The sequence below is a fragment of the Podarcis pityusensis genome (genome assembly GCF_964106645.2).
Source record: "Podarcis pityusensis genome assembly, chromosome: 9".
Lineage (NCBI taxonomy): Eukaryota > Metazoa > Chordata > Lepidosauria > Squamata > Lacertidae > Podarcis > Podarcis pityusensis.
The window spans coordinates 39,929,148-39,948,049 of NC_138034.1; the positions used below are offsets into that span (position 1 = coordinate 39,929,148).

At 42.2% G+C, this 18,902-nt stretch overlaps 1 long non-coding RNA gene across 1 annotated transcript in view; it reads left to right on the forward strand.

Annotated features, from left to right (window-relative positions):
- LOC308485550 overlaps positions 1-18,238 on the forward strand; it is a 40,334-nt gene extending 22,096 nt beyond the window's left edge. The window contains exons 3-4 of the long non-coding RNA XR_013990603.1: positions 14,119-14,243; positions 15,430-18,238. This is a non-coding gene — a long non-coding RNA (uncharacterized lncRNA). The remainder of the gene's footprint in view (positions 1-14,118; positions 14,244-15,429) is intronic.
- The last annotated feature ends 664 nt before the right edge of the window (positions 18,239-18,902 follow it).

An 18,902-nucleotide genomic window follows, 5' to 3' on the forward strand; every position in this document is an offset into this window, starting at 1 on the left:
ATGTGTTTGTAGGAGTGAGGTTATTAGTTTATTTTTGTTTTATTGTGCATTTTGTGTTGTCATTTTGCATTTTTATTCTGTGAAGTGCCCTGTGATCTTTGGGTGAAGGGTGGTATGCAAACTTAATAAATAGTAAATGCAAATAATAACTCAAAAAAGTACTGTCCAAATATAGTTAAAAGCTTATTCTTCTCAATTAGCTTGCATTCACCAAGATTCAATTAGCATTAGCTACACACACATTTTTGTGGCAGGAGGGGAAAGATACTATAAAGGATTGTGGGAGTTTTATCACTGTAGCTATGAATGCAGACCTAACTTCTGCCCTTTATACAAATGGTGCCACATTGTCTGTCTATTTGTTATAGCTTCACCAACGACTAAAGAATTCCTTCCAACCACTGAAATAATTTATTGGTGATCATGATCAGTGCCAGGCCAGATCATTTGTGTCAGCTTAGATGTAGAAACTTTTCACTGAAATGTTTCCCTTCTCTTAGATAATGGGTAGATTGTCCCCAGATGACTTGAACAGGATGGATAATTAGTACAGCATTCTAAATTATGTGGTGTAGTATGTATATGTGAATATATCTTAAAGGCTCATTAAGTTATGTGGTGCTCTGTTTTGCTTAGTTTTACCCTGTTGAACTGATTCTGCATCCAAAAACAACAGAGTGGTGGTGGTGAGGGACCCTTGACATACATTCATATACACACTGTCTGCAAATCCCAAAAGGGTTTAAAATAACAATGCTATTGGAGAAAGTGTCATCTCCCAAATGAAAGATTGGTTAAAAAAGAATAGGACTTCCAAATCAACAAATTATATAAGACAAAAGTGGGATCCTATTATCATTAGCTGGTCATCTTTTGCTAATTTTTGTAAAAATGCAGTATTTTCAAAATGTGAGCAAAATTTGGTTTATCTGGTTCATCAGTGTACTTCATAATGATATCATAACGAAATCTGTTATCAGTTTAATATGTTTTAGAAATGAATCTCAATATATGGTAGATACACATCATGGAAAAAACTCTAAGAAGAGGGTTATACTTGTGGTGGTTTAGTTTGGAGTCATTTGAACTCCTTTTTATTTTTTTAAAAATAACCACTGTTTTTTTGCAAGTCTAGTAGACATGACAGTCTGAATTCATTTAAGTTACTTAGATTTATGTTTGATTCGAACATTAGCAGTCTGGGCTAGGCCAATTAACGGCTTCAGCATTTTGTGCTGACAGAACACCCAATGTGTTAAATGGCAGATTTGGTCCTTCTGATAGGCAGCCTGCTGGCAAACGCTGCTAAACATAGTCAGACATATCACAATACAAGCAATGGGGAGTGTGGTGTTTCTCTGACAGGAAGTGAGCACTGTGCACTACAGACGTTTCATTTATCAATCTCATTTTGCCCAGAGACTGAGCTGGAGCTCTTTATATTTATCAGCCAAAATCAGTTCTCTCCAAAGGATCTGCTACCCACAGAATCATTTTGTCTGATGGCTGCTGAATTTCATCATGTCCTAATCGCTGGATTATGACATGCTGCAATGAAAGAGGAAAAACACTGACCAAAAATGCAGAGACAGGATTTCCAGCCTTCAACTTACTGTATTTTTTGCTCTATAAGACTCACTTTTCCCCTCCTAAAAAGTAATGGGAAATGGGTGTGCGTCTTATGGAGCGAATGCAGGCTGCGCAGCTATCCCAGAAGCCAGAACAGCAAGAGGTCTTATGGTCTAGTACGTCTCATAGAGCGAAAAATATGGTACACCAAGAGGGACAGCTCTGCCTCTGTACAGTGGTACCTCGGGTTAAGTACTTAATTCGTTCGGGAGGTCCGTAATTAACCTGAAACTGTTCTTAACCTGAGGTACCACTTTAGCTAATGGGGCCTCCTGCTGCTGCGCCACCGGAGCACGATTTCTGTTCTCATCCTGAAGCAAAGTTCTTAACCTGAAGCACTATTTCTGGGTTAGCGGAGTCTGTAACCTGAAGTGTATGTAACCTGAGGTACCACTGTACATCACTGATCTGTGTCAGCCATGATGATGTTATTAATTTGGGATGGGGCAGATCTCCTTAAATTACAGGGTCTAATGAAAGTGAGAATTAATCAATGCTTGGAACGTTAAACGGAAAGTTAAGCTTTAAATAGCTGGACTCAGCTTTCCCTGTCCAGGAAACTGCCTGGCAGAGGAGCCATCAAGAGAACCCAAATTTGTGGTGAGCTTGTCAAAAAGAACAAGGTCTTTATAGATGCACAGGAAAGAGTCAACACATGATTTAAGTGCATTTATACACTCAGATATTATAATCCAAAAGAAATGTACATACCTATTTCTCAGTAAGACATCTCTACAGGTTTCCTTAGGTCATCCGTATATAGGTATCTTTCCCCTCTGGCATATTCTAGATTTCCTGGGGCTATTCAGGGATTGTTGCATCCCAAGTGGCTCACCTTTCACATACCTGATCCATATTAATTGGAAAGTGTGATGTAGCCTAGCCAAGGCTCCTCACTGGTTTGCTCCTTAAGGCTGGAATATAAAAATTTAAAGAACATGATAAATACTTAGGCATCCCGCTAAGTGTTTATGTCAGATCTTTATAGATGACATCCAGCACAGAAACAATGGACATTTCTGCAGTATTTATACTTCAGCCTTCACCATCCTCCAGCTGGCTGGGGCTGATGGGAGTGGTATTCCAAAGCACGTTGAAGGTGTGGGGTGTAAAACACAGGAGCAGTCAATAACAACATTCCTAGAGTGTACATGTTAAGACATGGGGAGGGATGTCTGTCCAGCAAGCAGGTAAACTTCCTGGGACAGACTTCCTCCGCATGTGACCAGAGGTGGGTGTGGCCTCACCTGTGCAGGTAATGATAAAAGCACAGGGCAGGCAGCCATCTCTCTCTCTCATCTTCATCTTTGGAAGCAGCAACATCTGCTGAGATGCCCTCTTGGCTCTTAGTCAAGAGAGGAGGAAAGGACTATCTTCCTATAAGATAGATTCTAAATGTATTTTACCTTTTTAAGCCTGTCTGCCTTCTGGGATCATATTGTGAACAGAACGTGAGTAAACTCTTTTATACTTTTATAAAGACTGTGTCGTGTCTTGTATTTTAGGAGGGAACAAAAGGGGAAATTACCAGAGTAATTATTATAGAGGTTCTAGTGAACCTGTGCATATATTACCGTTGCGAACTTAAAGGGGAATGTCTATAAACTCTGCTGATATTTTGGGAACTTGTTAGCACAAGTTGGATTAGGATATAATCTCACAATATATCCTCTCCTGCATCCCTGAGCATTCCCACAGAAGGCACCAGGGTGGTGAAGGCTATCTGTTCTATATTAGGTAGAGTCATTTGTGGGAAATATACATAATCTCCAGTTTCACACAAATGACAACACCTCATCTAGAACTTCACTCTCTAACAGTCTTTGACAACCTGGTGTCCTTCACGTATTTTGGACTACAACTCCCATCAGCCCCAGCCAGTTCATCTGATTATGTATATCAGGTTATATATGCGTCCTACACCATGGCAGAATTCTTTACTGGAATTTTAACTGCGTGCCTCCTTGTGTGACAGATAGCTTTCTTCATTCTCCCACAGACATTCATTCTCCTCCTCAGCAGTTTACAGGCAACTTCCCATTTATTTGGGGGTTATGTTCCAAGGCACCGAGCATTTAAATGAAACTGTGTATCTTGGGAACACCTTTGAAAATGCCTGCAAGCACCCTCTAAACCTCTGGAAACCCTTGAAAAACCCTTAAAAACAAACAACACCCCCCCACACCAAATTCCACCACAATCGCTCCCTCCAGACCTCCTTGCTCAAACTCCAGCTGTCCACAGGCCTCAAAGGTCAGTGCAAAAGCTCCTGGGATTGCACTTGCAAAGGCCTGTGGGATTGCTAGACACTATTTTTGTGCCATTTTTGCTAATTTCACATTTTTGGGGGGGCTGTTTTTGCCCCTTTCATGCCACTATTCGATTTGTGTCATTGAGCACATGTGCGGTGGTGCATGCCTCAAACGTGCGTAAATGGGAAGTTGCCTATAAATGCAATGCCTGTCTCTTGGAAGCTTATTTTTTTGCTAAACCAGATGCAACTTTAATCAGCATCTGACTTCCCTTCCTTGTTGTTTCGCTTTACAAAAAAAATTAAAAAAAATAGCTATGCTCTCCCCTGATTCAGATCTAGACTGTGCTGTGGCAGAGGAGGGGAGCAAGGTACATTGTGTTCAAAGCGTGAAGCACCTAAGTGGCATAAATCAAGTGAAAAACGGCTTGCCCAGGCATAAACTTAGACAGGGCCACCCCTACTGTTTGACAGAGTGAGGCAGCTATCTCAGGTGGTAGATGCTGGGAGATGGGGTGCGGGACTGGGTGTTCCTGTGATCTGCTCTACATATCCTAAGTAAACTGCTACCCTCGTGCATAGCAGAAGATGCTGGTCTGTTGCCAGTGGTGAAATAAGATTCATCTGGAATGGGGGGGAGGGACAGGATTTTGCCCTTCATCCTCAGGCAGCAAAATATTTCAGGCTGCTCCTGCTGAAAGAATATATGTGGCTGATTTTAAGCACATGTTGTTCTGCTGTCATCACTCTATGTACTTACTACAGCTATGTAACTCTGCTAAGTTGGCTCACAACTATTGTGCCTCCTGTTTGTTGGTGGATATGATCTATCAGCATGTAATCATGCCATTTCTGTTTTTCCTGTGTTCAGTCTTCCTTAAACATAAAGGAAACTTGATGAATCCCTCCTGTTGAAAATGCCTTTGGATTATATTGGAAGACAAGACAACTTTGATCTGCTTTGAGCTTGGATGACTCTTTTGATATTTCAGAAGGAAAGGCTGTGAAAGTTATGAGTCTTTATCTCTTGGAAGGACATCAAAACAAAACCCACTAGACCACTCAAGCTAGGATTGAACTAGATTTGAGTGGCTCCTTTTAAAGTTAAAAGCAGGCTCAAGAGGCCCTGCTTTGGATTGGGACCTGGCGTGATACATGAAAGGGGCACTTTAACCCTTTGCCCCCCATGGTATAAATCTGGATTGTCCCCCGTCTTCTATTTGCATTAGAAGGAAAATCTACTTTTGTGGCTGCTGTTTACTTTGTAAATGTGATTCACTCGATGGGAGCGGATTCCTGGTGTTGCCTTCTTTGGTCCCTGTATCACCTGGCTCTGATTGTGGAGATACTGATGGAAACACACATAATATTGTGGGGTGCCTAAAACCAATGGGGGCTGGTCCAGTGGGCAAATAGGACACCAACCTGGCTTGATTCCGTCAAGCCCTCCTGTCTTCTTACTTAAAACAACTTCAAGGGGTGGTCCAGGACTCCAGGCTGTCTGCTTTCTCCTCCTTGATCTCAGTTTTGCTCTCATAGAGAACCCAGGAAGGAAAAGTGTCAGTTGGCTGAATGACACTCCTTAGTACCACTGCGCAGCCTTCCAGCATTTTTGTAGGGTAACCACAACCCATTTGAAGCATATGAGATTCAAACAGGCAGTAAAGCCTTTTAGAAAAAACAGCAAGCATTTATGCAGCCAAAACAATGCAGAATGAAGCACTTCGGGGCAAATGTCTTTGCACAGGGCAAACGTCTTTGTTCTTCTGCAAAAACGTGGCATTAGAATGTTCAGTTCCTGGAGGAATGTTGTTGAAACAAGTTTCTTCTTCTGAGCTTCCTAAAAGAAACAATCTGTGTCTACAATTCCAAGTGCTTCTGTTTTTGAAAAAGTGACACAAATCCACTTCGCTGTTGCAACAGTAAAAAAGAATTACATGCCATTTGTATCTATTTACACAATGTAATTAACCTGTCTCCATGTAGTTGCTGAGTATTCAGAGGCTCAGACATACAGGCTGGGTGAGGACTACAGGGCCTGCTCCCTTCCAACTGGCCCAGGCCCTTATTTGGAACAAACTTTTGGGGAAGTGTGGGAAGTGTTCTGCCATTGCTTCCCTGTTCCAGGTGGTTAATGTGCTTTAAAATGTCCTCAAGCAGTCGATGGCAATTTAAATTTTTATTTCTTTTTTCCCTTTTTCCCTTTGTTGGGGGTGGGTGGGTGGGATGGATATTTGGTTGGGGATTAATTTTAGTATAATTGTTCTGTTCCTTTTGTTGTTGTTGTTTTATTGGTTCTGTATAGTTTGTGTTTTGTTTTTAAGGGGCGGGATCAGGGCTGCCTGGGAGTGGGGCCCCAGCCAACACAATGGCTGGGACAAGTTCCACAGGGGCGGAAGCACTGGGACATCTGATCTCGGTGATCATGGGCAGGAGGCGGAGTTACGTTAAGATCAGACCATGTCATTACCGAGGAGGCAGGTTTAGTCGTTGTTTGAAGACTATCCCTGCCTCCGGGTCTGGCCTTGACCGGATGGATACTGGAATCAACAGGGGAAACCCACATGACCTGAAGGTGCTGCTGTGTAATGCCAGGTCAATGATGAACAAAACCACTGCCATCCACGACCTGATTGTGGATGGAGGATTTGACCTGGCATGTGTGAAACAGAGACCTGGTTGGAGGAAGCAGATGGGCCTGTCCTTGCCGCTGCTTGCCCACCAGGTTTCTCTTACGCACAGCAACCCAGGTCATGTGGGCAGGGGGGGGGTTGCAGTGATTTTTAGGAAGTCACTAGCTTGCACCAGGCATCCTACTGGGAAGATCCAGTTTTCTGAGTGCATGTTCTGGAAGTTGGGCAATAGGGGCAGTACAGGATTCCTTTTGGTGTACCGACCTCCCCGCTGCACCAAGGATTCCCTGTCCGAGCTGCTTCAGGTCGTGGCAGATTTTCTCCTGGAGACACCTAGTTTGGTTGTCCTGGGGATTTTAACATCCATGCCAACACAACCTTACAAGGGGCTGCTCGGGACTTCGTGGAAAGCATGGCCTCCATGGGGCTGTCTCTGAATAAGTTTGGCCCAACTCATAGTCATGGACATGCCTTAGACCTGGTGTTCACCTCTAGTGACGTCGGTTATCTGACACTAAGTAAAAGTGAAACAAAAGAAGTGCCATGGTCAGATCACTTCCTGGTGCAACTGGACTTCTCTGCGACCCTTCCCCTCTGCAGGGAGGTGGGACCTATTCGGATGGTCCGCCCCCGCCACTTAATGGATCCAAATGGTTTCCAGAGAGTGGTAGGGGATGTTTTACCCCGTGTTGATGGCCTTTCAGCTGATTCCCTGGTGGCCCGCTGGAATGCGGAGTTAACCAGGGCTATCGACTGTCTGGCTCCGAAGCGCTCTCTCCGATTGCATGGAGCCCGGATAGCCCCGTGGTTTTCTTCGGAGCTGAGGGTGATGAAACAATCACTGAGACAGCTAGAGCATCGGTGGCAGAAAACTCACTACGAATCTGACCGGACACAGGTTAGAGCTCAGCGTCGAGCCTACCAAGTGGCGATAGCGACGGCGAAGAAGACTTTCTTCACCGCCTCTATTGCATCTGCAGAAAATAGTAGCAGGAGATTCTTTCAGGTGGTTCGCAATTTAACGGAACCACCTTTACCACCGGGGCCTTGTAAAGACCTCAAGATCTCCTGCAACGATTTTGCAAAGTTTTTTGCAGATAAAATCACTCATATTCGGAAGGAGCTAGACACCACCGTGGGAGCAGGGCTGGGCGGGAGAGTGCTAGAGCTCTGTCTGGTCAAGTTGTATGGAATCAATTTCAATCCGTTACCCCCGAGGATGTGGACAGGCTGCTTGGACGCGTGAAACCAACCACCTGTCTCCTTGATCCTTGCCCATCCTGGCTAATAAAAGCAAGCCGGGAAGGGCTGGGCGATGGGCTCTGCGGGGTGGTGAATGCTTCCCTCTGTGAGGGAACATTCCCAGATCCACTGAAAGAGGCGGTCATTAAACCGCTTCTTAAAAAACCATCTTTAGACCCGGCCAGTATGGCCAACTATCGCCCAGTCTCAAATCTTCCATTCTTGGGCAAGGTGATTGAGCGTGTGGTTGCTGAACAACTCCAGGGTCGCCTGGAGGATGCGGACCATTTGGATCCCTTCGAATCGGGATTCAGGCCTCATCATGGGACTGAAACTGCCTTGGTCGCACTGGTTGATGATCTCCGGCGAGCTAGGGACAAAGGTGAGAGTTTCCTAGTTCTGCTGGATCTCTCAGCGGCCTTTGATACAATCGACCATAACATCCTTCTGGACCGTCTAGAGGGGCTGGGAGCTAGGGGCACTGTTATACAGTGGTTTCGCTCCTTCCTCCTGGGCCGTGTTCAGAAAGTGGGGGGGGGGGATGAGTGTTCAGACCCCTGGGCCCTCACTTGTGGGGTTCCTCAGGGTTCCGTCCTCTCCCCCATGCTTTTTAACATCTATATGAAGCCGCTGGGAGAGATCATCAGGGGGTTTGGACTGGGTGTCCATCAATATGCAGATGATACCCAGCTCTACCTCTCTTTCAAATCAGAACCAGTGAAGGCGGTGAAGGTCCTGCGTGAGTGCCTGGAGGCGGTTGGAGGATGGATGGCGGCTAATGGATTGAAGTTGAATCCTGACAAGACAGAAGTACTGTTTTTGGGGGACAGGGTGCGGGCTGGTGTGGAGGACTCCCTGGTCCTGAATAGGGTAACTGTGCCCCTGGTCCTGAATAGGGTAACTGTGCCCCTGAAGGACCAGGTGCACAGCCTGGGAGTCATTTTGGACTCACAGCTGTCCATGGAGGCGCAGGTCAATTCTGTATCCAGGGCAGCTGTCTACCAACTCCACCTAGTACGCAGGCTGAGACCCTACCTGCCCGCTGATTGTGTTGCCAGAGTGGTGCATGCTCTAGTTATCTCCCGCTTGGACTACTGCAATGCGCTGTACGTGGGGCTACCTTTGAAGGTGACTCGGAAACTACAACTAATCCAGAATGTGGCAGCTAGACTGATGACTGGGGGCGGCCGCCGAGACCACATAACACCGGTCTTGAAAGACCTACACTGGCTCCCAGTACGTTTCCAAGCACAATTCAAAGTGCTGGTGTTGACCTTTAAAGCCCTAAACGGCCTTGGCCCAGTATACCTGAAGGAGCGTCTCCACCCCCATCATTCTGCCCGGACGCTGAGGTCCAGCGCCGAGGGCCTTCTGGCGGTTCCCTCATTGCGAGAAGCAAAGCTACAGGGAACCAGGCAGGGCCTTCTCGGTAGTGGCGCCCGCCCTGTGGAACGTCCTCCCATCAGATGTCCAAGCGATAAATAACTACCTGACATTCAGAAGCCAGCTGTTCTGTTCTACCTGACATTCAGAAGCCAGGCAGCCCTGTTCAGGGAAGTTTTTAATCTGTGATATTTTAGTGTATATTTGGTTTCTATGGAAGCCGCCCAGAGTGTCTGGGGAAACCCAGCCAGATGGGCGGGGTAAAAATAATAAATTATTATTATTATTATTATTATTATTATTATTATTATTATTATTTTATTATTACAGAATTTGCAATTATTGTCCATTATAATGTACAAATATTATCAACTGAGATTCTAAGTCAATTGCCATCTGAAGGTTTATATTGCTTTATGCTGGCTGCTGGTTTTTGTATTAGAGTAGTAATGGAATTAGTATTTTATTACTATATATTCTAATATTGTTGTGGCTTTAAATGTTGTTGTAAGCTTCTTTGTTGAGAAGCTTTCTCAAAAAGGCCAGGTAGAAATTCATTAAATAAATAGCTGCGTATACATCTGGAAAAAAAGAGGGATGCGGGTGGCGCTGTGGGTTAAACCACAGAGCCTAGGACTTGCTGATCAGAAGGTCGGCGGTTCGAATCCCTGCAACGGGGTGAGCTCCCGTTGCTCGGTCCCTGCTCCTGCCAACCTAGCAGTTTGAAACCACATCAAAGTGCAAGTAGATAAATAGGTACCGCTCCGGCGGGAAGGTAAACGGCGTTTCTGTGTGCTGCTCTGGTTCGCCAGAAGCGGCTTATTCATGCTGGCCACATGACCCATTGGCTCCCTCAGCCAATAAAGCAATTTGAGCGCTGCAACCCTAGAGTCGGCCATGACTGGACCTAATGGTCAGGGGTCCCTTTACCCTTTACCTTTACATCTGAAAAACACTTACTTGACTTACAGATTTTCTCAGTTGGGTAAGCAAGCTCATTAAAGATTTAAAATGTGAAAAGTAAGAAAAATGGGGCTGAAAATTTTGACTGGAATATCCATGCAGGGCAAGGTTTAGGATGCAATCCTGACCCCCAGCCACTGCCCAACAAGACTTTAACATAGTGGTGATTCCATTGACACATCCTCAGCCCTGCCTTGATGCCATCACATGACAGCAGTGGGGCTGGCTCAGAATTTAATGGATGCCTCTGATCAACCACCCACCCACCCATGGAGCTGACTGTATCGTGTTAGTGTGGCCTGTGTTGGCTACTCTTGGAGTAGAAACTTTGGGTTGTTGTTGTTGTTTTTAATAAGAAGTAAGATACTAATCAGCGTTATTCTAACCCAAGCTTTCCAGGAATACTATTTATTGCTGAAATTGTTCCATCCAGGACATTAATTAGTCCGTTTCTTGACAAAACTCTGTGTAGCTTGAGGAAAAGAGGAAGAAGGGAGAGGCTGTGCTGTGTGAAACATTTACCCTTTTAGCAGAGTTCAAAGTTTAAAATGTCTGGCTAAGCGCCTAGTTTTTGTATGGCTGTTGGTTTTTGTCAACCCCCTATATTATATCTGGAATGATGGCGAAATTGCATGAAGAGAAAGTGAGAGATTGTGGGAAACTCTTGCCTGGCAAATGGTAGTAAACAAATCATTTTAAAAAGGGAGACACTTTCACTCAATCAGCTTAAAACGCTCTTGATAAAGAGGATGCAATAGGACGCGAATTCCAAAATGAACTATAGCGTGAAGTGAGTAGCTGCCTTTATGTATTATATGTGAGCGTTCCTACTCTGAGAGGAGCCTACATGTAGGTTTTTGGTTAGCAGACTTGGATGTCAGGGTGGGCCAGGGCAGAGCTATGTGATTTCAGGAATGGGAATTGCATTAGCTCTGCCCTCCTGCCCCTTTGATTGCATGGAGAACCTCCAGAACATAACCCTCCCACTCCACACAATTCGGACACTGCCTGTATATTAGACCAGCAATTTCCCAAACTTCCTTTCCCTATAGACCATTGAAAAATTCCTGATGTTCATGATGGACCACTTAGTGCTAGATGCTGCATGGGTTTTCGTTGTATTTTTCTTGCTTCTTTTCTTTCTTGCGTTGTATTCTATTGGCTTACAACTTGAATTTATATATAAATTATAATAATAAAAATTACAATGTAAAATTAATAATCAAGATGAATATTTAATGTGCTACTCCAGCCATTCACAGCCACTGCTCCTGCCACTCTTCACAGAACTATACGTTCTTCACAGTACTATACTGAATATTTTTCATTGGATTGTAATAGGAGCTTGTGAAATTTCTTTGAGCTAAACAAAAGTAATGTTATGGCAAAACCAGGAAGCACTCTGAACAGTAAACCACAACTTTGTCACACCCCTCTATAAGATGGGGGGAGGGAGAGCAAGAGAACAGTGGGATTTGTAGTTTGTGAGACTAACTCCCCAAAAGTAAAACTCCCAAAATTTCTCAGTCCCCCCCCCCCCCGTCCTGGCATTTCCTATGCATGCGCTGGAGCACAAAAGGATTTGGGATGATCACGCTGATAATAAAAAAACCTGAGATGCTAGACACAATTATAGACACAACCTATAGATCAGAGAATGTATGTGAGTAAACAAGTTAGGTTTTGGTCTCCAGAGGCAATAGAAAATTGACAATATACATATGCCGGAAAAAGTACACTTGTTTCTTCCATTCGTTTTAAGACTGAAAGCCTCAGTGCTTCATATTTTAGTTCTTAAAAATCAGGTTCATTTTGCTTCATGTATTAGCTTTTCATTTGTTTTGCTGTTCCAATCTGTTGTCTTCCACCATTTCCAATGAAAAACTCAGTTGCTTTTCTGCTTCTGTGACTCACTGTTTTCCTGGGAACTGGCCTTTTCTGGCATTCTACTACATCCTGTCAAGGAATCAGACACACACACACACACACACACACACACACACACACACACTCTCTCCCCAAATTTCAGGCAGTGAGAAAACAGCTAGCTCTGTTTTAGAAGTAATTTTAAAAGACACAGAGACAAATATAATTTCATTTTAGTCCAAGTGCTGGACATCAATAGCACGTTAGCAGGTGATCCTTTCAGCGATCCTCTTGCCTAGCTGTGGAATGGTCAGGTGAGGAGGGCTCCTGAGCGCAGTCCCTGGTGCTGTGGGGCCCGCGATGCCCCTGGTATTCTAGGGAGCTGCGTGTGATGAAACAGGTTCCCCATCTCTGATTTAGACCCTTGTATGATTTCATCGTGAATTCACTCATATACTAAAATCACTTAGTCTTCCAACAAGGATGTCCCTCAATTTCCGGTTTTAAAGCCCATAACACACACTTTGTCATGTGCTATTAGTTACAGCACTTGTCACAGGAGGACAAATGGTGGTCATTAGCAGAGGTTCCTGGGATGGTTGTTTTTGCTATCTCTCTTTTTCCTTTTGGTCCCCTCACTTTTAACAGCTATTTCATGTTTTGCCTGCAGGCTAAAACCTTGACTCATGCCAGAAGCATTTCTACTTTCTCTGTTATACACACCCCATGCCCCCCCATTAACACTTTTGTTTTTAAAATAAAATGGGGAAGCCGTGTGCAAAACAGAGAATGTAATTGATGTTGAACACTTGCAAAATAATTGCATTGGATGAACAGCTGGTTAATGCAGTGCCAACGAGAACGCAGAATCACCTTCAGTTTCCTAGAATACAGGTAAAAGCTTGTTAGCTTATTGGAATTTGTTTTGTGATAGCATAGATTCCACGTACATATTGTGAAACTTTGCTAAAGTCTGCCTATCTGTTTTTGTTGTGTGTGTGCATGTAGTTGGGGGGATTGGTACAAAAAACAAGATGCTGGAACTCCTATATGCAGAAAGTGTCATAGGTGCTAGTGCAAAATGACTGCCATAAGAAGCAGGGAAAGAGGGGATGGTACTTCATACCTGTGAGTGCTGTCACACACAAAAAGTCATGTATTAGTGTGAGATCTGCTATGTGGCTCTGCCTCACTCTGTGCAATAGAAGCATTGGTCCTCCTAAGGAGAGATTCCATTCATAGGTAACATCCCCAGAACAGCTTCCAACAGCACAGGGCCAAACCACACATTCTGTTAATCACGTAAGTGCATTATTTTCTTTTTACAAACAGGTTGGAACCCCGGCTTGGAAGCTGTGGGCTTTAACCTCTTGCTCCATGTTGTGGTCCCCCACATCTGCATACTTGCCTTGGGGACAACAGCTCCTCTTTGCTTTAAAGGGTAAACCGCATCATTAATGCAATGTGTAGTTTGGTCCAAAGATACACTGAACACAGAATAAGTCAAGATGGTTTGCATCTCCTTAAAAAGAACAAGTACAGCACACATTAAAAGTCCTATTAGCGCAAGCAAGGTCATAGATGTTGTTTTGTTATGAACTGTTTATTATGGTTCTCAGTCATGTACAAATGAACAAAATGTAAAACATTAATAAGGTTATTCTCATGTATAGTCTCCCACACCCTTGTGTGACTATACCACCTCTGGCTCTGGAAACTGGAAGAGCAAATTAAACATAGGAAAAAAGGCAAAACTTTTTTAAAGGAACGCAATGATCTTTCAGCTACTTCTGTCCTCAGCTGGTATGCAACCCTAAGTATTTGCCTCTCATCACATCTATAAAATTGTCTTCCTTCTCATGTTTTACCAGTATCCCTAACCTGTGGGCTCCTTGGTCTAAAAAGGCTTGTAAGCCATGATCCCATGGAGATTTCTTTGATTTCAAGATTCTTAACCTCATTGTGACTTTGTTGCTTTCCAGCATTTAGGCACCCATCCTGCGTATCTTGGGGATTATTTAAAAATATTATGACAAATGCAACAAAACTGTGGGTGTCCTTCTCTTTTCACAGGGTGCCTTTTTTTCTGCACTTGAGCACTGCAATTATTTTGTTTCAAGTTATAATACAATGCACAACATTTGCTTGCAGTTTGTAGATGTGCTCCTAATGGTCACTGGGTGTCACTATTGGTCTTTGCTAAGTAATTTTGTAAAAGTTTCAGAAGCTCTTAATATGGTAGAAGAACAAAGATTATTCCTGGTTTCCTGACTACGGTGAGTATCGTTACTATATTCCGAAATGTGTATTTGTAAATAACTGTGGAGAAATACAGAATAGTATATTAGATTATATTTAATGTAACAGTGAAGCAATTGAGAAAAATATTGTACATGACTTCATGCACATAGGTAACAGGCTAGTAATATTTCCTGTAATGTTGTCTTCTTCGGATTAAATTGTCAATAAGAGTGGCTGAAACCCATAACGAAACCTGAAAACTTATTATTCTTTATGCATCACAAACCCTACAAAACAAGTGGAACCAATCAGTACAAAATTAAAGCAATGATAAAAATTATGATATGGGAAATCATTCTTAATTGAAACTTGGTGAGGTATTTTCAGCCTGCTCCTGCTGGCCTGTCACAGTGCCAGCAATAACTCTGGCTTTTAAAATGTGGAACATGTTCAGATTTCTTTACTGGGCATCACTGTGGGTGTCAGGAGTCAGTCTAACAGAGACCATGATGGCATCTGAGGAAGAGGCTTTGGATCCCACAGAAGGTTCCAACACATCTGAGGAGCCTTTTAAGTAACCCGGATACTGGGAAATCTACTTACTAGAATTCAGATGACTATGGGATGGTCTTACCCTAGTAATCATTTCACGTGGAACTGACACAAGAATCCACAAATACTTGAAATTCATCCATTTCCCCACTTTGCTATTCACAATTTTGAATTAGAAATTTCAGTCCCAAATACGGATTTTGAATGTGATGCTTTCAGCTCAGGATTAGACATTCTATTGCTTTGGACTCGTTGGCATTTCTTGACTATTTTGATTTTGACAAACCTCAGTGTGGAACATTTTCCTGAAATGGAGAAGTTTGAAAATCACTGTGGTACACCATTGCGTGTCTGCTGTCAAGATTGACGAATACAAAATGTTACGCTGTTATAGATCAACTCCCAGGTATGGAGAAAATATCAGCTGCCATATATCATACATTGAAATTAAAAAACCATTGGATGCCTAAAATAGTGACATTTCATATTCAGAGAAGATTTGAGCACCCAGTGGACTTGTGGATAGTATTTTTATTTTAAATAATGGCAAAGGAGATTTTTGAGAAGCATCTTTAGGAGCAAGTTCATTTCAATTCTGACCTGTTAACAGCAATCTGAGGTATTTTTGTTGTATAAATGAATTAAACACCACACCTTTTTTCCTAACAGGTTGCAGCAGTTAACAACAAATCACAGCACTAATTTTTGACAAAATAAACATGTTTACATCCTTTTTGAAATCCAGAGATGTTGACTTCTCAACCTCCTCTGACAGGACATTTTGGAACTTAAGGAAGAATACCGTACATTTTTTTCTGCCTGAAGCAAAGGAAAAGATTATTCTCTCTCTCTCTCTCTCTCTCCTTGTACAGAATCTGACCAAACTGGCTGTTGAATCTTTCTTTGATAACTCAGGTAGAATGGTGGCTGGACTGCTGCTGTTTTGTATCAGCTGCCGCCTGAGGCAGACGCCCCACTCTGCCTAATGTTAGGGCTATTCCTACTAAGGAAGCTGTGCAGTGAAGCCCTGGTAATAGCAGCCACAATCTAAACTGACACATGGAAGAAACAACAAACAGTACCTGTTGATCTGACCTCAGTAGATTGTCAATGACGGCTACATGGCCACTTTAATCCATAGAAACAGTTGCCCTCAGTGCTCTGACAATAGTTTTTCCAGTTTTGTTACCCATCACTGCACTTTTTAACAATTCTAATAGATCCTTTCTGGAAAGGGATGCTTGGAACTATTAACTCAATATTAATATTTCATATACATAAATGAAATAAAGCTGAAACATTTTCTTTTCCTTGCCATGTTAAACAGGTTTCTAAGCCATGCTTTTAATATTTTTTAAAAATATATATTTTTACTGGAATTTTCAGTACAGAAAGAAATGACATATACAGCAACATGCCATCAAAATTAAATAAGTACATCAAGACAAGATAAAGCATATATATATAAGGTATAAAAATAAAGGAAAATGGAGCTTACATATACTTGTAAAAATGAAACCAAGAAAATCATTTCATTTAAGAAAATGGAAGAAGGAGGTTTTTTCCAGTAAAAATGTTTCAGTATGCTATGGTGAATAAACAAAAAATAGCTGTATTAAGGGCATGTTATGTAATCAGACAAGAAAAGGACAATATGGTAGAAGCATGTGCTAAGGGAGGGCTCCCATCATTCTTTTTATTTGATATATACCTGGAGGTCACAACCATTCTGCGCAGAATGTATCTTTGTTGGATTTTAACTTTGTCAATTTTTCCATCCATGCCAAACTTGGGCGTAGCTCAGTCAAGTTTCCATTAGTCTGCTTCCAATTATGAGCCACCGCAATGCATGTTGCTGCAAAGAAAGAGCTTAACATGTCTTTCTTAAAAAAAACCAAAACAAAAAAAAAAAAAACCAACAACAATCTTACCCTCGTCAACAAATTTAGAGAGCAATGCCATGAGTTGGTCAGGCATTAAATTCTGTCCAAGGATTGGCTGGATTTCACGAAATATATTTTCCCAAATATTCTTTGATCACTGGACATGTCCACCACATATGGAAAAATAAACATGCCTAACTCTCCATACCCTCTCCAGCAACGGTTACTTTGAGCAGTTCCCCTTAGGGTGTGGAGTTGGGTACCATCTTTGGGCTACTTTGAAGGAATACCCCAGAGTTTGTCCAAGGAAGAGAGAAATGGATTCCACTCTCAGATCTGAACCTATTTTTCAGAGTCAAGGCTTTAGATCTTTTTTTAGCAAACCAGTGTTAACCTTTCCCCCCACTTTCTCTCTTTAATGGAACACAGTTTGTCTCTCTCCCCATGTCCTCATTTTGCAATTTGCTCTTTGCTCTGCAGTGAAAAAGGTCAAGAGTAAAGGCATTAGAGACAGCAAATGAATGCAGATCCCAGCTGAAAGGAACGGGAATCCATAATAGTTTCCAGCATTTATAGTATGAACATTTTGATGCAGTGATTATTATTTTTTGTAAAATGCTATGTAAAAATTAATTGTTAATCCTGTTAAGAGTGGATGAGTGCTTTTCAAAATAAACAACAGGTTTGTTTTTAAACCCCACACAGACTCCCAGGTTTCTAGAGAATCTTAGCCTTCTCCATTGGCATTCTGCAGATGAGAAGCTTTTCCCTGCCTGTGACCATATCATGGAGGGTCAGGAATGCAAGAAGTTAAAGTGTAGAAATTATATATAATTTGTAGCGCTCTGTGTTACCTTTGTTTCTTCCAACCCTGCTTCCATCTTAAGGATCAACAATACCTTTTGCTATGATTGGTTAACCTTTCTTTCACCCAAACCCTAATCTGTCTTCCATTTTAAGGGGGGAAAGTGTGTCCTGCTACGATTGGTTAATCTTTATTTCACCCCACCTTGTGACCTGAAGCAGTCACACCATTGCATAAATTTTACAAGTGGGCTATAAATGTGCAATTAACTATTATGTTAAGGCTCTTCAGCTGGGTTCAATTGGGCTTTTATTCTGCATCTTCTGGAGGGTAGAGAATTTTCATTTCAAAACACAAATCAATTGTCTGGTATTATTGATCTTCCAGTACTGTGTAAGATCTGAGTTATCTTTGTACTTCTTTACCAACTCAGGCAAATATTAGAAGCTTTTCTATAGTTGAAAAATCATCCTGATATGAGCAAGTTTGGATTGTGACATTGTAAATAAATCTTACATATTGTAAGAGATTTAAAAGACAATGTACAGCAGATAGGCTTGTTCATAAATCACTGGAATCTGAAATATGAATGTAATTTTAAACTGTGTGTATTATTTTCATTGATATAAGTCTGACTCATTGCTACAGTTGAAATTTTCAACTATTGCATATTTTCTATGCTATACATATTTGGGTTTAAATATAGGATGATTTAATAGTAAGGTTTATGTATGTATTTTCATAACTGTAATTATGTAATTAAAGTAACATTATAATTAAAAAAAAACAACCTCTGTTTCCTTGAATGCAGTTCCTTGTGTTTGTCGACAAACCTAACTTCTGATTAATTAAACTGGTCAACATAGATTCTGATGGGCTTTACTCACTGCATCTAAATGCCTTGTTGGTCTTGGATACAATCAACTCCAGGGAAATTGCAAGGTAGCAGAGTCATAACCTATTACCCTAGCTTGATCTCTTCCCCAGAAGATTCCTAGAAGAGCTCTATTCAGATGTTGCATCATTTGTGTTAAAATCAATGCCCTGGGATGAGGGCATGTATACTGCCTCACCCACTCCCAGTGTCCCTGTTCCCACTGGCTTCACTTCTAACCTTCTCATGAGCAGTACAAAGGTCTGAAGAGAGCTTCTAAATGCATTCAGATGAATGTCTCCGTGTAATAAGAAAGAAGCCTGACAACTCATGGTTCCTGGTCATGCGGAGACTTCAGCTGCACTTAGAAACCATCTTTACAGCATCAACAATCAGAGGGACTATGAGCTGGACACTAGTTGCAGACTCCACCCCTGCTTCCTACACTAGTTGATTTTAACACAGTTAATATAATACCCAGATATGCCTTATTCCCGAGCGATGGGGAACATTCTTGAGGGATGATGTGATGTGTCTAGTCCCAGTGATATAGCTGGACATCCATCTAATTTGACTTACC